Here is an 8,051-nt window from a genome sequence, read left to right as displayed (position 1 = left end):
CTTGTGAAGACCTTTCCCAGCTATCCTGTCCCCATCAGGAAGGAAACCGACAAGGAGAAACCGACTTCAAGAACCAAGAGGCTCAAACACAAAATCCCGGCCACACTACTTCATAGAGATGTCCGACGCCTTGTCATTCTGGTTCCGACTGAAGAACAAGGGAGTGAAGGACCTGTGTGACCTCTCTGGGTTAAAAACCCATGAGCTCAAGTGGGAGGTGTGGAGTTAAAACTCAGTGGAGATGTCAACCTTGTGCCATACATGGGTCAAGAACTACAAATCCCAGAATGCCCCAGCAAGATGGCTTCCGATTGCTGATTGAGGGCAGCTGAAAAGGAATGGAGATCTCATTCATTCAGTCACCTAACAAACTGCAGGAAGAACACCAAGCAAGAACAACAGAAAGATCCACTAAGCGGTTACTCCAACACACCAATGGTCGGTGAATATGCCTGTTCTTTTGATGTCGGCCTTAGCTTGAAATGTTTTGTACTAAATGCTCTTAACTCTTATACTGCTTTGAACGTTCCTGTTCGCCCCAATCCGCAAGAAGCTCCCATGCCGATACGGCCGTTCGTTCGTTTGATGTTTTTTATGGATTATGATAAAAGCGGTCCTTGCGCAACTTGTGAATCTATAATCGGTCGTCGGGGTCTTTTGAGGACAGCCGGAAACCGTTCATAAAAAAAAAAGTAAACAGACTGTCCTGGCTCCGCCTGCCCAGAGCGACCAGAGCGCCTAGCTGCCAGGGGCGTCAATTGGGTATGGCAGGGGTATGCAGCTGCCATACCTTGACAGGGGGAAATAATAAAAATGTACTTTTCATCGTGCCTGTTGCTAAGGTATGGCAACATGACTGGTGTCTTCACCAGACACCAGTCATGTTGCCATACCTTAGCTTGTTCTGAACTGACGCCACTGCTAGCTGCTAGCAGCCTTGAGCTGAGGGACTATATTGTTTTATGCATCGCCGTTAGTAGAGAAAGAGAGAGAGAAACGTTGGTACAAGCGATCATTTTGTCGGAAATCAGTTGTTTTATAGTATTAGTAGTATAGTAATTGTAGTAGGTAGTAGTATTTAGCAGTACTAGAATATTGAGATGTATTAGGCCAAGTACTAGGACCTGCTCAGCCTCTGCTTGTTTGTATCATTCCGCCGAAGCAAAGCGACCATCCCCCACCACCCCGGGGCCGGGGAGGTGCCAAATGGCCGGGGTCAGCAGCAGACCCACGGAAGGAAAGTTTCGACAACAAACTTTAGGATTACAACCTGAACCTACCCGCGTTGGTGACCCAGCAGCGCCCACGAATGGTGGTGGTGGTCGTGATGATGATGATGATGATGATGAAGAAGAAGAGAAAAAGATTCCTGTAGTGTAGGCGTTGGCTTTGAAGAGAAACATATTCCATTTCTTGGCGCCGTTGGTCGCGAAGAACCGGGTCAAAAAGTGGATCAATAGCCTCCTGATATCCCGATATGGACTCGGAGACCCCCGCCATACTTGACACTCCTGAGAGTGAGACCCCCGTGCTGGATGGATCCCTATAACACCACATCTTCGGCGCAGCAAGAGACCACCGCCCGCCGTGACCGCCGCCCATTCAACAACCAGACGTACAGAGGCAGAGACTCACTGGACGATGGCCATGATTCTACTGTCCAAACTAAAGTGGTAAGAATCCAGTGCATCTGCATGTATGTATACTGTATGTGATAGCATCGCTTCAGGCGTTCTTTCCACTGCATCCGTGATGAAGCCTGCTAGTTTACTAGGCTAGAAGCCTGCAGGCTCAAGCCTCAAGCCGAGGCGTGTCAATCAAACCATGGTCTGAGTGGTCTCTATTGCGAATAAACCAGTGGGATCCGGCTAGAGCCCGCCTACTGCATCCGGCTATTTACACGTACACATACATGCAAGAAATGTTTCCGTATCCGGACCGGATCAGCAATTTGATCCAAGCATAGAGTTAGGATCCAAGTGTATGCGTTTGTTTTTGTCGCTATACAGGACACGTGGAGTTCCTATCACGCGCGTGCACGTACTGCGTGTAGTGTACGGTGCATTGCACAGCTACTAGGATTTTTTATTTGATGGGAATTTAGGATTTATTGGCTTAGTTTGTGTGTGCGTGCCTACGATGCGTGTGTGTGTGAGAGAGGGAGAGGTTTCTTTTTACGTGTGGTGCACGTGGGGCACGTGCACGTACTATGCACGTACGGTGGACGCCCCGCAATGTCGTCGTCGTCGTCATCATCATCATCATCATCATCAGTAGCTGATGTAACAACATCATGATGTAACATCAGTAACACCGCTGATGATGATGAATGATGTAGCCTTTCAATTCTATTCAAAGAAGCTTTATTGGCATGAGAAAACAGTTATAAATAAAAACAGTTGAAAATGGGGAAGATAGCCTATATACAGTTGGAGTACAGCTTTGTGTAAACAGAGCTATGTTGCATTGTGACATTATATATACAGGGTATAAAGGGCATTTCACTGTGACAGTAAATGCATGGTAACTATTTACTATATCTGCATTTTATGTATTACATATGAACTTATTGTAAGTCATTTGCTAAATGTCAAAATTGTAAATTGATTTGTTTACATATAAACTTTTTGATATTTTCCTGGCTATAATTTTAGATGATGAGTCAACGATGATGAGCCTACTTCTTCATTGCCAGCTAGTCGTCCAAGGACAAGGACAAAAACACAAAGAACAAAACACTTTTTTCTGTAAATCAGACTTAGCACCAGGCACATGCTCACATAGACATCAAAGGGGGCTTGAGCCCCTGACTTTTATCCATCTGTAAAAAGTGCCCTCTCCAGACCATGAATGCTGTTTTTACATAATTACTATATATATTTTTATATATATTTGTGTGGTAAGCAGGGAAGTGCATAGAATGAGAGGCAGGGGTTGAAATTTCTAAAACGGCCTTCTGATGAAAATAGTAGGCTCCTCCACGCATTCTGCTGTGACGCGTTGTGAGCTTGGAGGTGTACTACTTTTCATGTATTTTATAGTAATTATGTATTTGTATAATTTACAGATCGACCATGGGCTCGTGTACGTGGTAGGGGTGCAGAGTTCAGCAGACCCGGCGGAGCCCTTCCGGAGGAGCCTGGCTGGAGTGAAACAGAATGGAGCCCCACACACACACACACACACACACACACACACACACCCACACACGCACACACGCGCGCACGTGCACACACACACACACACACTCTGTAGACATGTAGTGGTTGAGGCCTGTGTAAGGACAGGTAGGCCCCAACCTTTTTCCATTTGCAGTATTACAATTGAGTTCTAGTGTCTAAAATGTTGTGTTATATTTTATTTTTTTATTTTCATCAATCATTTGTACTGTACTTCAACCTAAAAAGTGTGAGATAAAGAAAACCCTGAAAGCTGAAGCAGAATTCAGGCTGAAAAGCTCATGTCACTGTCAATGTTCTGCACTGCGCTTACTGCTCTTACACACTAAAAGTGTGTAAAAAAAAAACACTTTCTTGTTTTTATTTTTTTGAATTTGTTTGTAAACAACCACTGATCATACGTGTGATGTTACTGAAGCCAGCAATAAAAGGCTAAAGAGAGATTTCTGCCTGAAAATGTCTCCTTCACAAATATGCATTTTTCTCAGCTTTATGTTCTCAAAGAGCTGTTTTTTAGGCCATATTCTGCAGCCTCTAGCTAATGAATAGAACATGATAAAAACACAAAATCTTTTTCTGTTGCAAAGTAGACATTCTATTCTTCGTTGCCATATAATTGTTGTCTTTATAGTCAAAGCCAATTTTCTCCAGTAGGCCTTCAAAGATGAGCGACAATTCTCAAATTTAGCTGGCAGTGGATGGAGCTTTTTGTTAAATTCTGTGGCAGTAAGAGAGTTAAGTTGCTTATTTAACTTGCTTATTTAACTATTATGTTGTTTAACTGCTTGGGTTCAAGGTGAACCACTGCATTTTAGTTTGAGCATTGGTTGCATAGTGTTAAAGCACAAGTTGTCAAAAGTTTAAAGTTCAAATGTTAAAAGTCAAATGGGTTAAAGTTAAGGTTTCAAGTTAAAAGCTTAAGTTATACTAAAAGTTATGCTTGAATTTAAGATGTTAAGTTACAGAAAAGAGCTGATCTGCAAGCTCATTTGACCTGCTTGTAAAGGTGATTCTTTAATTCATTTGAACTGTTAATTCGTTTAGTTTAAATGTTTAACCAAATTGAACCTTTAATACTAAAATGATTAGTTAATTAGTTGTTAAAATGTTTTCCATTTAAAAGATTTACTTAATTTAATTCATTTACATGTATTTAATTAAAATCTGTACATTTTTTATGCCAAGTAATGTATTTGTTAAACATTATTTAAAGGTTAAAACTTGGGGGTTAAAAGGTTACAAATTTAAGTTTAAAATGATTCTTTAAAACATGTTTGAGTTTAAATGTTTAGAAACCTTAAACAACAAATTGAAAGTCTAAAATTATTCAGACGTTTAAAAGCATTTGTAAAACCATTTGGAAATATGTTACATTGTTAACATCTGTTTCTGTATTTAGTAGTTTGTTAGAGAATTACTTACTTCTGAAAACACAAACCTGAAAACATGTAATTGGTGAAATGTCTTGTCACTTAAATGATTGACTACTTTACTTACCTTATTACCTTTAAAATACTTTACTTAACTACTTACCTCTAGATACTTACCTTAATTACTTTAAATGTAATTACCTGGTTCCATGCTCTGTATTTAGAAGAGATGCTTTATTTGAATTACAATGTTGTTAACCCTTTTTCTTTTCTGTGTTTTGAAGGTTTACAACCTATTCCTAATTTCTGATGAAATTGAAGATCAACTACATGCCCAACAAAGTTTGGAAAATAAAGTTGATCAAATTGGAAAGAGTTGTCCCGTGTGTCCTTTGGAGTATTGAGTGGAACCTTACAATACCCTCAATGACCATACATGCACTTTTGATAGGATTTATTTTTCACAGAATAGGTGCGTGGTCTACCTATGTTTTTCTTAGACTACTACAGTATATCTATGCATTTGATGTATTGATGTTGATGTGTTAATGTATTACCTTGCTTATTGTAAGTCACTCTAGGCCTAGAATTATTGAATGCTTTAACCAGTGAAAAATAGCAGATATACAAGCTCGCAGCGCGGCACCGAGTGCCGCGCTGCGAGCTTGTAGATCTGCTATTTTTTGAAAAAGTCGTGAAAATGGGTGCAAATCTTTGAATAATATGTATTTTCAAAGCGAACGTTTGTAACTAAATTTTTGCTTCTGGGTGGTCCCTGGAACTAGATATTTTGAGATGGGGTCTGTGGCCAAATACATATCATGTGGGGGTTTGAGAACCACTGACATGGTAGTCTCTCAAGAGTCAAGAACAGACCAACTGAGCTCCATTTAAGTGAAAAGGACCTTTTCTTTGACGATGGCTGGCCAGATTGCTGACATAGAAACAAAGGTTTTTTTTTTTAAATCTTAGAAGGATTCAAAAGACACTTATAGAATCGGGTCAAAATTCAAATTTTCACGATTTTTCAAAAATAGCAGATCTACAAGCTCGCAGCGCGGCACTCGGTGCCGCGCTGTGAGCTTGTATATCTGCTATTTTTCAATAGTTAAAGCATAAAATAATAATACACTATAATGTGTACCCGTTCTGAATGGGTTGAGCGTCTGCTAAATGCTTAAATTGTAAATTGTAAAGCCAAGTGTGTGCTAAGAAGGTACCTTTATCAGTATCACGGGGATCTTGTTGCTAGGCTGGCTCGTGAGTGACCATTAAATGATTGCAAACGCGTTATTGGTTTGTTTATGAATGTTCAGTAGATGGATGGATGGATGTCAATGCTGTCGTTTTATTCTATTATGCGGTGCTAACCACAGATATCCATTCATCAGTAATCAGAGTTATTGGTTTATGTTGGTAAGCAATACATCATCTGTAAACTGATCAATTAACCGCTTTCAAACTGGCACTACTATTCTGGAGCATGTGACATTAAAGGGGCCACACCATGCTTTTAAAGATATAAATGTTATATAAATATTGGTCCATAATATGGTTTTATACAGGTTTTAGCCTAAACAACCACTCGAATATTGAAATTTCATATTCAAATTCCAAGCTGTTTCAGATGCAATACCAAAATGCCCTTTGTTGGCAACGGGGCGCTGTCTTTGGGCTAAAATTGGAACGATACAATTGTATCGTTCCAATTTTAGCGTGGTACCATGCTAATCTTCCCTGGATCGTTCCAATTTTAGCACCACTTTACGCCGCCCACCCTAGTCTCAATGGAATCCACCCCAATAGTACCCGCCCCCTTCTCTTCAGTTGCCAGGAAACTGAAGTGGAGGGGCGGTACTATTGAAATGGGTCCTGGTGTGACATCACACCAGTCCCCTTTTCAGGAGAGAACCATTCGGACACACCCACTCAGAAAATCACAGAAATGAAAACCAAGGCTTAGAGTTAATGAATGTGGGTGGAAAAATAGATTTTTTTTAATGTTATGGTGTTGTCCCTTTAAAGACGAAAATGTTCCACGATGTTATACAAGGTCACAACGCGTCTCATCGCAATGTGTTCTGAGCTTGTAGAGCTATTTTTGCCATGCGACAAAGTACACAGGGCTTAAAGTGGTTAAAGATCAAATTATATTAACGCACATTTGCCCACAAATCAGACTGAATAAATTGTACGTTTAGAATAGGTATAGGATCGTGTGCACGCACATTTTCATATTCATGTCTCAATGCGTTTATGTAGAGGCATTTTGTTTAGTGCAAACCTCCCCCACTGTTCTGGATAAAGTGACATTAGGTTCTGCTTTGTCGTATTAAGATATACTATCAACAGACATTTGAAATACTAATTTCCATACGCACGGTTCCATTATCTGAACGAGGCATGCATGCGGGGCTATCCGTTGTCGCCTCCTATACGTTCGGCTTCAATCATCCCGTATCAACATTATACGGAGAGCAGCGGAGGGAAAGGAAGAAAGACTAATCGTTCATACCAACATTGCAGCCTTCAACATCTCCGTACACATTCAGTACATGTAGGTGATAAGCAGGAACGTGCTGGCCATTGGGAAAAGCGGGACAACTCCCGAACGGCCGGTTCATTCCCGGCCGGTCCAGGCCGGCCATTAGGAAAAAAATAAAAATAAAATGTCGGCCTTCGTTCCATTTTGGGGTGTGGGCGGCCAACAAAGTAAATCGTCACTGTCGGGCAGAAACCTCGCATCTCCAAGTTTCAAATTTATACATTTTTTCGCAAAGCAAAGCCCTGCTTCATCATACAGGGCCATTGCACAAAAGTAGTGAAAAAAGCAGATCTACAAGCACACAACGCCTCGCACCGCGATTTTTAAAATGATAAATACAAAACAAACGGTTTTGGACATACAAGGTTTCCATCCGACAACGACAAAATATAACTCATGTAATTGGCCCACTGGCTTGTCACTTTGTCACAAATCTTTGAGTAGCAGCAGCGCTATAGAGAGAGATCTCTCTCTCTATAGCGCGCAATGAGGGCCTCTCCAACTCTTTTTCCCGGGCTGAATCAGGGGCCCAGCACGTCCCTGACATACAGTACATGTAGGTGATAAGAGGGAAGCGTTCCAAGGGTCCGCTTTGTATGGCAAGGACTGACACGTGCAGGGGGGAAAAGAGAAAGAATTGCTGGCACGCATGCAGCCGAGCAAACAGAGAGAAGAGCTCAACGCAGGCATGTGCACGGCACACTGTAAATCAAAGATCACCATAGAAATATGTCAGGGGAGTGTCACTCTGCATGGGTTCCACGTGAACTGGGTTATTATGTATAGCTGTTATGTATAGATGTGGAGACAGGCAAGGTGAAAGCTGGGGCGTCACAAGGGGGGGAAACAACGTGGGACTGAGTTACTAGGGCCCAAGGAGGTGGAGGGGCCTTAATTATTTTATACTTTAGCTATTGAAAAATAGCAGACATACAAGCTCACAGCACGGCACCAAGT

The 8,051-nt window shown here is 41.3% G+C and overlaps 1 long non-coding RNA gene across 1 annotated transcript; it reads left to right on the top strand.

Annotated features, from left to right (window-relative positions):
• The first annotated feature begins 1,000 nt into the window (after positions 1–1,000).
• On the top strand, positions 1,001–3,622 carry LOC308301570. Its single transcript, XR_013962895.1, has 2 exons — positions 1,001–1,673; positions 3,068–3,622. It is a non-coding gene; the product is annotated as an uncharacterized lncRNA (long non-coding RNA).
• Positions 3,623–8,051: the final 4,429 nt, after the last annotated feature.

The sequence above is a fragment of the Nannobrachium achirus genome (genome assembly GCF_963921795.1).
Source record: "Nannobrachium achirus genome assembly, chromosome: 17".
Classification (NCBI taxonomy): Eukaryota; Metazoa; Chordata; class Actinopteri; order Myctophiformes; family Myctophidae; genus Nannobrachium; species Nannobrachium achirus.
This window is presented reverse-complemented; position numbering and strand designations above follow the sequence as displayed.